Raw genomic sequence first — 14,281 nt, 5'->3', positions numbered from 1 at the left:
AAATGCTGGTTATGCTAGCAGTGATGCTGTCACAAGGACAGACTCAGGACCTCTGGTTAGCCAGGGTGGTGCAGGTGGTGGAATTAGCTGTGGTTTTCTCTTCTTTGGAGCAGGGTTGTCTGGTATGAGCTGCTGTAATGGCTTAAGTTGGTTGGCCTCCAGCCGGAAGGTGGCACTTTCAAGACAGCACTAGCTGCAGTGGTAGAAGGGGCATATACACTTGCCCTACATTGTCCAGGATAAGTACTCGGGTTTCTCAGGCAGTGGGTGGGGCCACAGAGCTCTCAAGAGCTTATGTCTTTTGTCTTTGGCTACCAGGGCAGGCAGAGAAAAATGATTAGGTGGGGGCAGAATTAGGTGGGTCAGAGCTCAGACTATCCTTGGGCGAGGCTTGCTGTGGCTACTGTGGGGAATGGGGGGTGGCTCACAAGACAATGCAGTTGTGTTCTCAGGGTGATTTTGGCTGCCTCTGCTGCATCATACAGGTCACCAGGGAACTAGGGGAAAGTTGGCAGTGATAGGCCTCACCCAGCTCTCATGCAACAAGGCCAGTCTCACTCCCTCCATGCCTCACTAACAGCACCAAGTTTACATCCAGGCAGCTGGGAAGCAGGGCTGAGATCTTGCCCCAGCCTACAAGTCTTCCTGTTGAGAAAGTAAGCATGGTTCTAAGGCCTCACCCCTTACCCCTACCCCTCTACCCACACCCTTGGCTGTAGTTTCTATACTCATATCTGCACTTCCTATTTGTGCCCCTATTTCCCCTCTCCCCACTGCTACAGTCTGCTCAGAAAAATTTGTGCTCAGTCAAAATTATTACAAAATTCCACTGGAAGCTTTCTTCACCCCATGTCCCCTCCTGAATTCCACTAGCTGCCTTCCTCCAAGGACTCCTGTGAGATAAAGCCAGGAATGGCTTTTCTGGGCTCAAGCTGGAGACTGAGAGTGCCTATAGGGCTCTTCCCACTGCTTCTTCTATGTTTATATTTCACTCAGCTCCTTAAATCCTTTTCAACTCTAGGCATGATTAAATCCTTCTCCCATGACCTGATTTGCAGGTTCCCCGGTAGCAATGTGTGTTCAGAGGCAGACGTTTCCCCCCTTCACACTTTGGGAACTCACAGTTTTTTAGCTGTCTCATGGAGTTTGGAGTGGCAAGTCACTTTTTTCAAAGGGTCTGTGAATTCTTTTGCTTTTTCTGGTATTTTCCTGAGGTAGTTCTTGGAGCAAAAATTCACAATGTGAGTCTCCACATGCTGTTCAGTTTATCCAAGTGGGAGCTGCACTTTAGTCCTGTCTCCTATCTGACAATTTTCCCTAAATATTCCAAAGTACTCCCATTTGCCAAGAAGTTTTATAGTCATTTTCATGAGACACCTGCAAAGAAAAAAGAGGCCAAAAATTAATTTTACTCATAGATATATTTTTAGGATAATAAAATTTGTTTATACCTTTTATCCTCCTCACCACGAACTGTTAGGACACAGAAATTGTGCTCAGAGATACACAGAACTTGTATTCATAACACTATTTACATTTTTATTGTAAAAGGAGTAACAATAAGGAAATTTTAAAGGAGAAAAATTATCTCTAATCCCAACACGACATCAAAACAATTTATTTTTACTATATCCCTCATCCTATCTTAGTTTATATAATTGCAATCATAGAACACATAAATTTTTATAATCTGCTATTTCACTTAATTCTCAGTTGTAAACATTTTCATGTTGATATATAATTTTTATTTTTTATTGCATTGTTGGTACAAATTGACAATTTTTCTGGCAGAGTTCATCAAATACTGCAACATAGTCAGTCCTCTAGTAATTTAAATATGCATTTGTTTTCAGTTTTGTGTTATTTTAAGAAAGTTGCTGTAGATATCATGTAAACATTTTTTTTTTCTTAAAATGAATGCCCAGTACCAAGATTTGTTACATAAAGGTAAGAACATTTCGTGGCCTTTGACCCAAACCATTCATTGGCAGCTCTGGATGAGCCCTTACTGTAAGCTTTGCCAGTTCTCCTCTCCTCAATCTGAGGCATGACTTCTTTGGGCTCCTAAAGTCCTCTTGGCTCTCTTGCTCCCTATCCGCTCCCAGGCCCAGCTCAGGCAAATGAAGAATGCTGACCAGCAAATCCCAGTCAACTTCACACTTCATTATTTTATCTCTGCCCTTCTACCTTTCAAAAGAAATGCCATTTCTTGTTATGAATGGGGTGTGTATGAGCCTCAGTTGTTTGGGGTACACTTTTAAAAATTCATAACCATGGCTACCTAGCAAGTTATCTAAACTATGGGTGTGACTGATGTACCTGCTGGGCTAATGCTACTCCACCCATATTGAATAGGGCTTGGTGGGGAGCAAAGAAGAGAAATACGGGAAAGTTCTTTCTAAATAGCAATGGTACCTGCAGAAAATGGAATTACTATGACGTGCCTTTAAATCTGCCTTTATGTACGTGGTATCTTGAGAAATATATATTTAGCCTTTGTCCCAAGTTCATAGCACAGAGCACCTAAAACCCTAGAAATTTTCTGAATAAGATTAATAGGGGCTTCTTTTGTTTTATAATTCATAAAAAAGCCCTTTACACCATACTGAAGTTTATGCTAATGAGGTGACTCTTCGTGGGCCCCAAGATAGCATCAGGATGGGGACTGGACACTGGGAAGACCATGCCATGACTAGAGGACTGGAACTGCAGCCCCACTCACTGGCCTCCTGGAAGAGGAGAGAGGACTGGAGAACGAGTGTAATCACCAGCTGCCAATGATGTAATCAATCGTGTCTATATTAAAAAAAAAAAACTCTAAGTAACAGGGTTGAGGGAGATTCCAGTGCCGAGAGGGTGGAACACCCAGAGAGGTCATGGAGGCTCCGACTTCCTGAGTTGTGTTGATGAAAAGAGTCAAACTCTATAAAACATTTCAAGATATTTATTCTGAGCCAAATATGAGTGACTGATGGCCTGTGACACAGCTCTCAGGTGATTCTGAGAACATATGCCCAAAGCGGACAGGGCATAGTCATAGCTTTATATATTTTAGGGAGATATGAGACATCAAGACATCAGTCAATACATGGAAGGCACATTGGTTCAGTCCAGAAAGGTGGGACAACTCAAAGGCAGGGAGCCTTTCAGGTCATAGATAGCTTGAAAATTTTTCTGCTTGGAAATTGGTTAAAACAGTTATTTTCAACAGAAAGGAATGTCTGAGTTACTGTAAGTGGTTGTGGAGACCAAAGTCTTATCATGCAGATGAAGCCTCCAGGTAGCAGGCTTCAGAGAGAATAGTCTGTAAATGTTTCTTATCAGACTTAAGGTCTGTGTTGATGTCAAATGTTGGTTGGCTTTTCCTGAACTCCAAAAGGGAGGGAGGGATAATGAAGCGTGCCTGACGCCTCTTCCCATCATGGCCTGAACCAGTTTTTCAGGTTAACTTTGGAGTGCCCTAGCCGACAGGAGGGGTTCATTTAAATGGTTAGGGAGCCTTACAATTTTATTTTTGTTTTACAGTTGTTTGGCTGTTCCTAAGTTTTATCCTTTATAATAAACACTAACAGCAAATAAAGTGCTTTCCTGTGTTCTATTATTTGTCAAAGTGAATTGTTGAACCTGAGGGGGATCTTTAAAATGCTAAAATATGCAGTCCACTAGGCAGAGGTGGGAGTGTCCTGGAAACCCCATTTCCATCTGCCATCTGAAAGGGGAGAGTCTTGTGGGACCAAGCCCTTTGATTTGTGGGATCTGACACTAACTTCAGGTAGAATAGTGTTGAAAAAGATGCCACGTGTTTGGTCCTAAGGGAAAGAATCTCTCAACATGTTATTCCATTTTTTAAATTCTTTGCAATCCTAGGCAATTTTCCCCAGGCTGGTATTTGTTGAAAGTAGTTTTCCATTACAACTTTGATAAAAAAGAAATTCCATAATCATCCCAAAAAAATTGGCTCAGTAATGTAGAGCAGTTCTTCTCAAACTGACATGTGCATATGACTCATTTGGAGGATCTTGTTACAATGCAGATTCTGCAAAGCACTTAATACTCAAAGTGTGACCCACGGATCAGCAGCATCAGCATCATGTGGGAGAATCTCAGAATCTATCCTAGACCTGCTCAACCAGAGTCTTCCTCTTAACAAGATCGCAAGATGATTCACATGCACAGCAAAGTTTGGGAAAACCCGGTCTGAGCCTCAGTTTTCTTGTCCCTAAATGCTTTCTACCTGGAACACAGTACATATGCAATGAGTGGAAGCTACTATAGAAATTGCTTCACGTTCAGTGTTCAGATTAAGATGAGAATTGCTTATAAGTGAACACAAAGTAACTGCTCATGGGTTTGAGATTTGTGAGCAGGTACAGGGATGGACTGTAAACTTGGTGCTCTGTGTAGGCTCTGCATATTCAGCACAGGAGGACTCAAACTGCAAAGGTAGCTGCTTGGCTCTGGGGAAGAAGGGATATCCAGGAAGTTCTATTAAGCTGAACATAAAGAATGTCCTTCTCGGGAGGCCGAGACGGGCGGATCACGAGGTCAGGAGATCGAGACCATCCTGGCTAACACGGTGAAACCCCGTCTCTACTAAAAATACAAAAAAAAACTAGCCGGGCGAGGTGGCGGGCACCTGTAGTCCCAGCTACTCGGGAGGCTGAGGCAGGAGAATGGCGTGAACCCGGGAGGCGGAGCTTGCAGTGAGCTGAGATCCGGCCACTGCACTCCAGTCCGGGAGACAGAGCGAGACTCCGCCCCCCCAAAAAAAAAAAGAAAAAGAAAAAAAGAAAAAAGAATGTCCTTCTCAGGGGCACCCTCCGAACCCTATTAGGTGAAATGAGGCTGCAGCCATAATGCCTGAGACATCAGCTTATAATCTCAGTCTCCAGAAAGATAGAGCTGGGCAGAGGCTGGCTTGAGCCTCCTGTTTGTCCCTCCAGACCAGGCCCTACACCCAGGAGCTGGCCAGTGTCAAGCATATGCTTACCACTCAACCTCTCTCAGCTGCAGCTCAGGACTTCCAGAAGCAACTGTCTCATCATGATCCCCTCTTTATTTTCATTACAATAATCTTTTTGGCAAAATACTTCTTCAGAGTTAAATCTAAAAAGTAAATGGGACTGTTGACTGTAATCTAAGGCTTTAGTACTGTAGCCTTAGTCTAACCACTTATGCATGCAACTGGGTCATGTGACCATAGGCTCAGCCTCACAAAATAATTGGAGACCCATCCAGATTTGAGGCAAGGGGGATTTACGCAGGTCCTGCTCAAAAATAGGAAACATCAAATATCCTTTGTCCTTTCCAAGCTCTGATTTTGCTATGATCTGAATGTTTGTGTCTACACAAAATTTGTATGTTGAAATCCTAACATCCAAGGGGATGATATTAAGAAGTGGAGCCTTTTGGGAGACAACTAATACTTGTGAATTGGATTAGTGCCCTTATAAAATAGGTCCAAGGGAGCTCATTAGCCCTTTCCACCATGTGAGGCCACAGTGAGAAGACACCACCTATGAACCAAAAAGTGGGCCCACACTAGACACAGAACTGCCAGTGCCCTGATCTTGCACTTCCCAGGCTCCAGAACCATAAGACATAAATTCCTGTTCTTTACAAACCACCCAGTCTCCTCTGCTATCTCTGCCTGAACAGACTAAGAGATTTTTGAACCTGTTGTGATGTTGGAGTTAATCAAACATGGTTGTAAATGCTTGCTCTGCCTATTTCTAACTGTGTATCCTGTGGAAAGTTCCTTCACCATTTTATAACTTGTGTGTCTCACCTAATAAAACAAGGACAACAATAGTTATTCCAAAAGACTATTGGAAGAGTTAAAGAGAAAGCATAATTATAGTAGTAGCTAACACTTATTCAGGGTATAAAATGAGCCGAGTTCTGTACACAGCTCTTTACACTGATTCACTCATTCACTTGGTGCATATTCATTGAATATCTACCATGTACTGGGCATGGTTTTCTGGGGTCTAGAATAATAACAACAATAGTTAACATTATTGAGTGTTTACTATGTGACAGGCACATTCTAAAGAAGTTGTTTCTAAACAGTTCACATTTCTAACAGGTTAAATTTTCACAATTGCTCATGTGAATTATTTTATTTAATTGTTGCAATTATCTAATGAAGTAATATGTTCCCCATTTTTACAAATGAGGAAACTGAGGTATAAATGTAAGTAATTTGTGCAAAGTCACCCTGCTAGTCCATGGAGTCCTCAGAGATCAGACTGTAAAATATTGAGCTATACTGTGTGATATTTGAGGTTAAACTCTAAGAAATTGCCAATATCCCACCACTTTGATCTATACAAACAATTTTATGTTTTTCCTAATATTTTTAAGGAGAATTTGTAGAGACTGAGACATAAGCAACCTGCAGTGAAACATCTTTTGCCTTCTGTTTTGTTTTTCTGTTTTGTTTTGCTTTGCTTTTATCTTTGGACTGCCTTTCTGTCATATTCCCCAGACCCAATCTTGACTTCATGCCCCAAATCCTGTATCAAGCCTCTGTCTTCCTTTATGTCCTAGAGTTGCGTCCTGAGATAGGCTTCTACCTTTCTCCAGCCCATCAGACCTCTTGACTCAGCCCCCAGGGATTAGAGTCCCTGCGCCTTGCATTAATACTAAAACCATAGTAATACTAACATGAAAAACTAATAAACACCGAGAGCTTACTCTGCAGTCGGCCCTGTTCCAAGAATTTCACATGCATCTATATATTTAATCCTCTCAACAATTATGTCAGGTAACCACTATTGCTTTCCTCTCTTTACAGATAGAGAAAATGAGGTATTCAAAAGTTAGATGATTTGGCCAAATTTACTGCCTTCAGAGAGATTTCTTTGTCCAGCTCTATTTCCAGACATCACCTGCTTCCAGATTCCCATCCACCAATGTGGACTTCTGTGTCTCTAGACACTAGCTGTTTCCATGCCCCCTTCCCATTGTTGCCTTATCCATTCCATATATCACTCTGCTGGCCAGCATGAGCATACTTGAGAACCATCTCCAGCTCCTGCTTCACCCACTTGGCCAGTCTAAGGCACAGTCCAGACCCATTGCCATCAAACTGGGCCTCAAGCAGTTACCCACACTTGCCCAGCCTTGTCCTAAGCAACTCCTCAGGACTTGGAGTTTTTATAGCTTTCACAGATGAAAGCTAACAAGTAAAATGTTCAAAAGGCTTCAGGAAATAAAAGAGCTAAACAAACTATTAAAAAGACGACTCAACCGTGCAGGTGCACCCTAAATAATTTAGAGTACAATCACTTCCTAGGGAAAATTAAAGCGTTTTTAATCTTCTCATTCATCCTTCCATTCCAAAGAAATGTACTGAGGATCTACTCCATACCAGGCCCCAGACTAAGTAATGACTGTCCTTTAGGAATTCCCAGCCTGGAGTGAGGAGGCAGACTAGTGAATAAAGCATTCCAACCTCGTGTGTTAGGTGCTTTAATAGAAAGAGACATTAAGTACCTGGAGGCCCAAGAGAAGAAGTAAATGACTTTATGGAACACCAAAGGGGATTTCTCCAAGGGCTGGGCCTTGAAGATGAAAAGGCGCCCACCAAGTAGGTAAGAGAGAAGAGCATTGTAGGCATTGGAGGGGAGGAACAGTCCAGGGAGAGGGAACAGTATGAGCAAGGGTGGGGAGGTGTATGGGAGCCAGAGTGATCTAAGTAATATGGTGAGGTCAGAACCTAGAACCAGCCAAGGGAGAGCTAGAAAAGCCAGCAGGAGCTTGGGTGCGGTAGACTTTGTGCCACTGGCTGTGGAACTTAAGGATAATGGAGAGAGGCTCTTTTTAAACAAGGTAGTGATATTGCCAGATCTGGATTTGGGAAGGTAAATAGAAGGGAAGACATTGAGAGTCATTGGTATAGTCCATTTAGCAGGTGATGACATGACAATAGCCTGAATGGTGGCTCTGGGTGTGGGACAGGGGAGGGGACAGACAGGGAGGAGAACGCTAGAGATGGAATCCACAGGTTTCAGTATCCACAGGGCGAAGCATGAGTAACAAGAAGAAATTTAGGAAGACTGTCTTTTTATGTCTTTAAATACTTCTCTATCTAAATAGGATTAATTTGATAAATTAATTATAATCACTGGAATAAAAGTCTATCAGATTAGCCACTGAACAGCCCTTTTATCCAGTTGTAGGAGTGAGGAGACCTCTATCTGTCTGAGAAAGGCAGATCATCATTTTCTCATAAAATCTCAGACTTAAGGGTTGAAAAAACTTCAAAAGGCTATTTCTTTCTAATCTCTTTATTAGTTATCTATTGATGCATAATCAATTACTCCAACTTAAAACAATAAATATTTATTATTATACTTCACAGTTTCTGTGGGTCGGGTGTTCAGGAGCGGCTTAGCTGGGTGTTTCTGGCTCAGAAAGTTGCAGTCCGGACATCAGCCATGCTGCAGTCCTTGACTGGAACTGGAGGGTCCACCTGGCAGATGGCTCACTCACACGTCTATTGGCTGGATGCCTCAATTCTTTGCCACATGTCCTCAACACATGCAGGCTGACATCCAGAGCAGGTGTTTCTAGCCTTGAAATTTACACACCATCATATCCAGAATATCCTATTGGTTTACACAGGTCAGCCCTATTCAGTGTAGGAGGGGACTAAACAGGGCTTGAATAACAGCAGCTGCAGCTAATAGGAAACATGGTGGAGGCTTGCCAGCACACTCCCTGACATCAGAGACGTAAGTCATTATCATGAGGCCCATTTTGCAGATGAAATAGCAGAGATTAAATGCAAAGACGATATGGAGTGGCAAAAAGAGTACTTGAACAGGAGTCAGATGGCCAAACCTCAACTCTGCGGCTATCAGTTGGACCCTGAAGAAGTCACTTCATTTCTCAGGCCTCATGTGCCTCAGTTATAAAATCAGGCTAACGGGCTCACTTTGCAGAATACCAGAGGAAGAGGTTGAGAAGTTATCCTGTTGGCAGCCACTGAAACGTAAAGGTTTTCAAACTTAGGAACACAGGAAAACCTCATGTATTTTGAGGACTACTCTGGAAATAGTGTGGAGAATTAAGTTGAGGGACTGAGACAAGTAAGCAGACCAATGCCACATAATATGCAGGAAGGAGGCCCAACAGCCCATTCTCAGCTGCTAGTGACAAGGGTAAAAGCAGCACCTCACCCCAGAATCAGAAGGGCTCGGGAATGCACCCATCATGTCACAGCCCTATTTCTATTTGTGTAGTATTCGCAAGGAAAGATCTACTTAGTGTCAGAAAGATTGTAAATATCTATTCTCCCTCTGCCTTTTTCTGAAATGACAACTTGAGTCCTGGAAAACTTCCTGGGTTTATGGAACCATTAATCTCTGCCTTAAGACCCAGGATATGCTGAAGGCTACAAAATCAACAGAAAGAAAATAGGAAAGAGAATGTCTTCATTGGATGGTCTGCATTGGATTTCAAGTATTTTATCACAGTCTTAGCTCAAGCTTTTACTTTAGTCATTAAAATATTAAAAATAACACAATTCTAAATGGCCAAATAGAATATGCCTATCATTCCAGCAGAAAGAAAAGAAAAATAAAAGACTAGAGTCTATTATCTGTTGAAACTATATGCCAATTTTTCACCTAAATTCAGAAAGAGTTGCAATATTTGCTATGGACAAAGTGCCAAAAATGAGTGGATAGGGTCCATATTTTAAAGACATAATGGAGACAAACATGAGTTCAGAACTAAAGCCTTTGCTATGAGTACAACTAATATTATAGGCTTATTTTTTTTCTTATTTGTGGTGTACATAAGCTACCTTAATAGCTTTTCTTTGAATAACAGGAATGTCGTCTACTAAATGCAACTCTGAAAGATTAGAGAAGAGACATAAAAAAAAGAATTTTAAAAGCTGTGATTCCCTGCCCTCCTACTTAAATAAACTCTGTCTATTCTATTAATTATTGTATTATACTATAAGCTGCAGAGCTAAGAAACTCCCACTCTTTCCATAGACTCACTCATGCATGGAGCATTTGTGATTGATGCACCAATGAGGTTGAAATGTGCAAATGGAGATGAAACATCCCAAGATTAAACAACTCCAGGGTGGGAGGCTGGCACTTTTCCAGCATCTTAAACTTGGCCAAACTCTTCAAGGATAAGTATTCAAGGAAAGATGCTTGGTCTCAGCCAGATACTGGAATAACCCCTCCCCTTCCTAAGCCTCTAAATATGTCCCAACAAACTTCCTCTTTTACGATCTATACTCATTTATTCAACAAATATTGAATTAGGGCCTGGAGAACCCACTCTGAACACGGCCTGGGGGAAGAAACACTAAGAATATAAAGTTAGTTAAGAAAACGTCCACGATCAGAGGAACTTAACAGTTTGGGGCAGTGTTTCGCAAGCCAGATGCACAATAAGTTTATCTACAGCTTTGAAAAAGTACTGATAGGCCCCCCTGCTAATGGATTAAATTATCATCACTGGGGTGAAGCCCAAAGTAGAGCCAAACTTGAGAATCACTCAAGAAGAGACAGACGAACAAATGACTGTCCTATATTGTTATTGAGGGAATTCAAGATCTACTGTAGCCCAGAGGAAGGACTCCATCCAGAGGGAGCTAGAGGTTGGTTGTAAGTCACCTGACCCATGCGTTTTCTTTGAAGAGTAAAGGAGACAGCAGAGGAAGGCAAGTTAAGGAAGGAGGGTTAAGGGAGCAGTGTGTGCAAAATGAAAGATACTGTGACATTCCTGGAATTGCAAGATGTGTAGTATACCTGGAGCAAAGGGGTCTCTTACCACTCTTATAAGTGGTAAGAGATAAAGCTTAGAAATAGATAGCAATCCAATTTAATTCATCCTAGGCTCTTGACCTTGTCAAATATATTCAAACAAGGAGTTTGTACTTTATACTGAAGGCTATGGGGATGAAGATAGGGTTTTGGCTGGGGAATAACTTACTGTCTGAATGAAATTTGTATTTTATAGTGACTCTTCTGACCCCACCATCAGCCAGGAGATGAGAAGTGATACTTAGAACAAGGGTTATGGGAAGGAGTAAGGGATAGCGGAGGAAGAAAAGTTAAGACTTCTGTGATAAAGAGGGGTCAGATGATGTGGGACTGAATATAGGAGGGGAGATGAAGAAAGTGTGGATCTCAGAGGCAATAGTATCAGAATAGGTGAAACTGGGTGACTGACTAGATGCAAAAGCAAAGAGAAGAGTAAATCCCAGACTCCTGCACTGGGTGACCAGCTGCCTGCAAGAGCAGCAAGAGGAAAGGGGTACCCTTTAATCTTGCTGACACATTGTCTTGCTGTGGCTCTTACCTTTCTTTCTCTTTGACCATTTCCTAATTAGTCATGCTTTCCAATATTATTGGAGGGAAAGACAAACAGATTTTGTATCTATAGATAATACAATAAAAAAACTTAGGAATAGATGCTTTTAAATGGATTTCAGTCCTTTCAAATAGTTTATTACAGCTCAATCCTCACCAGGGCCTCACTATCTATAAAATAAAAGGTATTTTAAACCTATTTTGAACAAGTGTATCCTTGTCTACTAGACAAGAAGGTTCTGGGTGATAAGGATCATAAGTGCTGTTATTATTCACTTTTTTAGTCTCTGGGCCTTAGAACAATGACAAACATATGATGTATGTTTAATAAATTCTTATTAAATGCTTGTCAAATTTATTTATTTACTTATTTATTTATTTATTTAATGTATATTGACCCTTGAATTTCCTAAGATGTTTTCAAAAGCTTTTAGACTTCTGGGTTCCTGAATCGTGAGAGAAAAGAATTCTCATTGTTTTAAGTCGCCAAGATTGTGATTTGCTGTGGCAGCCCTAAGAAACAAATAACATGGAAACTAATTAAGTGGTTATTGCTCTGGTCAAGGAGAGAAGATAAATTCTGAATTAGGGTGGAAGTGAGAGGACTGAGAGGAGAGGCCAGAATAAGGGAATGAATAACAACAGATAAATAGTGATTGGTCACTGGTTGATTGAGGAGGAGATGGGGAGAGAAAATCAAAGATGGTTTTGTAGTTTCTGTCTGAGTCATTAACAGACTGAGAACATAAAAGGAAGCACTGATGTGGAAGAAAGAGGTCACACATTGAAAATAAAATTAATATAGTTTATTGTTCTTTAAACTTTGCAGTAGAAGGTAGATAGGTAAGGCTATATGATTTTCTCCAAGTACATTAGATTAAACAGAAGGAAGGAAGGGATTAAGGAAAAGAAGGGAGGATGAGAAAGTTCCTCAAAGTCCTGCAAATTTTGATATGATGTGGTAGAATTTGAAGAACGACATCTGGTTCATAGTAAGTACTCACTGGATCATAGTCCAGAAGCCAAAGTATAAAGCTGAATATTTTCTAAGAAGATCCAGACATCTCCTAATTTTATTTCTCCATAACAACTACACTTATGGTATGCACATGAGCTATATCTGTGTTGTTGGAAAAATAACACTCACAACATCACTGCCATATTTAGTGTAGGCATTACAGTAAAATGAGAGTCAGAAGACTGCTGTGAAAATAATGGCAGAAAGTGGGTCCCAGGCATGAAGCGGGAGAGGTGGGAAATAACTGGCTAAATGGTGTGAAGAAGACTGTTGGCGACCTGTTAGGGAAACTGGAAAAGAGATGGGAGTTTGCTTTTCAGACTCAATAAAACTGGGTGGATTAAACTACCCTTGCTCAGCCCCAATAGTGTCTGTCTGCTCACCTTGGATACTTGCATGACTGCCCATGATTCATGCAAAGACAAGAAAAACAAAAAGAGGAATTACTATGATAATATTTGTAGTCAATGAAACTAAGGGCTTCTTCATTTCAGATTTATTTTAACTCCACTCCACAAATCATATTCAAAGCCTTAATGACTCAGGCAATACTTTAAATATGGTTTTCATGAGCATCCTTGGGATAACTATGGAAGATTATGCCAACACTATTTTTTCTGGCATGCGACTACATACTAGAGCATATATTAGGACAAATAATTATGAATTTTATTCACTGGGACACATGACAGATTTGTACAAACCTCTAAATTGGAAATGTTTAAATAATTAGGGTTTTTCTTTGCCTTCTTTTTGGCATGAGCCATACATGGCTACATGAATTTTCCTCTTCTGACTACTTTCTCAGGAAACAGAAAGATAAAAAGCTTTTTTACCACATTGGAAAAGCAGAACTTGCTTATTCATGAACTAAAAGTTACATCCAGAGAGAATTTTTTTTCTAAATCTTCTGCACTTCTCAATTAAATATTGCTCCTTTCAAAGACAAACTCATGAACAATATTGATTTATATTTAATTATACTTACTTGTTACTGTCCAGACTAAATTAATGATAGCTAAAGTCTCCTCTTCTTGCATGCATTTCTCATAATAAAGGAAAGTGTTAATAAGTAACAAGTGACCAAGTAATTTAAAGGTGGATCTAGGTAGAAAATTAAGCCATTTTATCCCCTATTCTCCACCTTCAGCACCCACACCCCCAACACACACACACCGCCACAAACACACACAGTGCACACAGTGAGATGACCAATTGTCTACGTTTGCCTGAGACAGAGAGGGTTCTAAGGACACATGACTTTCATTGATAAACTAGGAAAGTCTTAAGAAAACCAGGATGATCTGGTCACTCTAACATACACATATACATTTTCCTCTAATTTCAATTGCTTTAAACTGCTCTAACTGCGTAAAACCGAACTTATAGTCGACTCTCTCCACTCCTATACAGTGTCATATTGGAGGTCCTAGTCAGCACAAAAAGGAAAGAAAAAGAAATAAAAGGCATATGGATTATACAAAAATAAAGCTATTTCTCTTCACAGACAACATGATTGCGTAAAATGTAGGCATCTTTTAAAAAACTACTAGGACTAATAAGTGAGATAAGCAAGGTTGTAGGATATAAGGTTAATATTACAAAAATAAATTGTCCTTCTATATACTAGCAATGCACAATTAGAAATTGAAATTGAAAAATAATAAGATTGAAAGTAGCATCAGAAAGCATGAAAAACTTAAGTATAAATCTAACAAGATATATATAAAATCTGTATATTGAAAGCAACCAAATACAGATTTTAAAAAATCAAAGAAGGACTAAGTGAATAGAGTTATTCACAGTTATTGACATATTGGAAGACTATGTAGTTAAGATTATAGTTCTACTCAAATTGATCTATTGACTCAATGCAATTACAATCAAAATCTTGGCAAGATATTTGAATTTTAGA

General features: G+C 40.4%; 1 long non-coding RNA gene across 1 annotated transcript in view; it reads right to left on the bottom strand.

The window, feature by feature from the left end:
• LOC117099390 overlaps window positions 1-14,281 on the bottom strand; it is a 105,647-nt gene that overhangs the window by 24,706 nt on the left and 66,660 nt on the right. Inside the window, exon 2 of the long non-coding RNA XR_004443795.1 lies at window positions 1,123-1,377. This is a non-coding gene — a long non-coding RNA (uncharacterized LOC117099390). The remainder of the gene's footprint in view (window positions 1-1,122; window positions 1,378-14,281) is intronic.

Source organism: Trachypithecus francoisi, unplaced genomic scaffold (genome assembly GCF_009764315.1).
Source record: "Trachypithecus francoisi isolate TF-2019V2 unplaced genomic scaffold, Tfra_2.0 Lachesis_group16, whole genome shotgun sequence".
Taxonomy (NCBI): domain Eukaryota; kingdom Metazoa; phylum Chordata; class Mammalia; order Primates; family Cercopithecidae; genus Trachypithecus; species Trachypithecus francoisi.
This window is presented reverse-complemented; position numbering and strand designations above follow the sequence as displayed.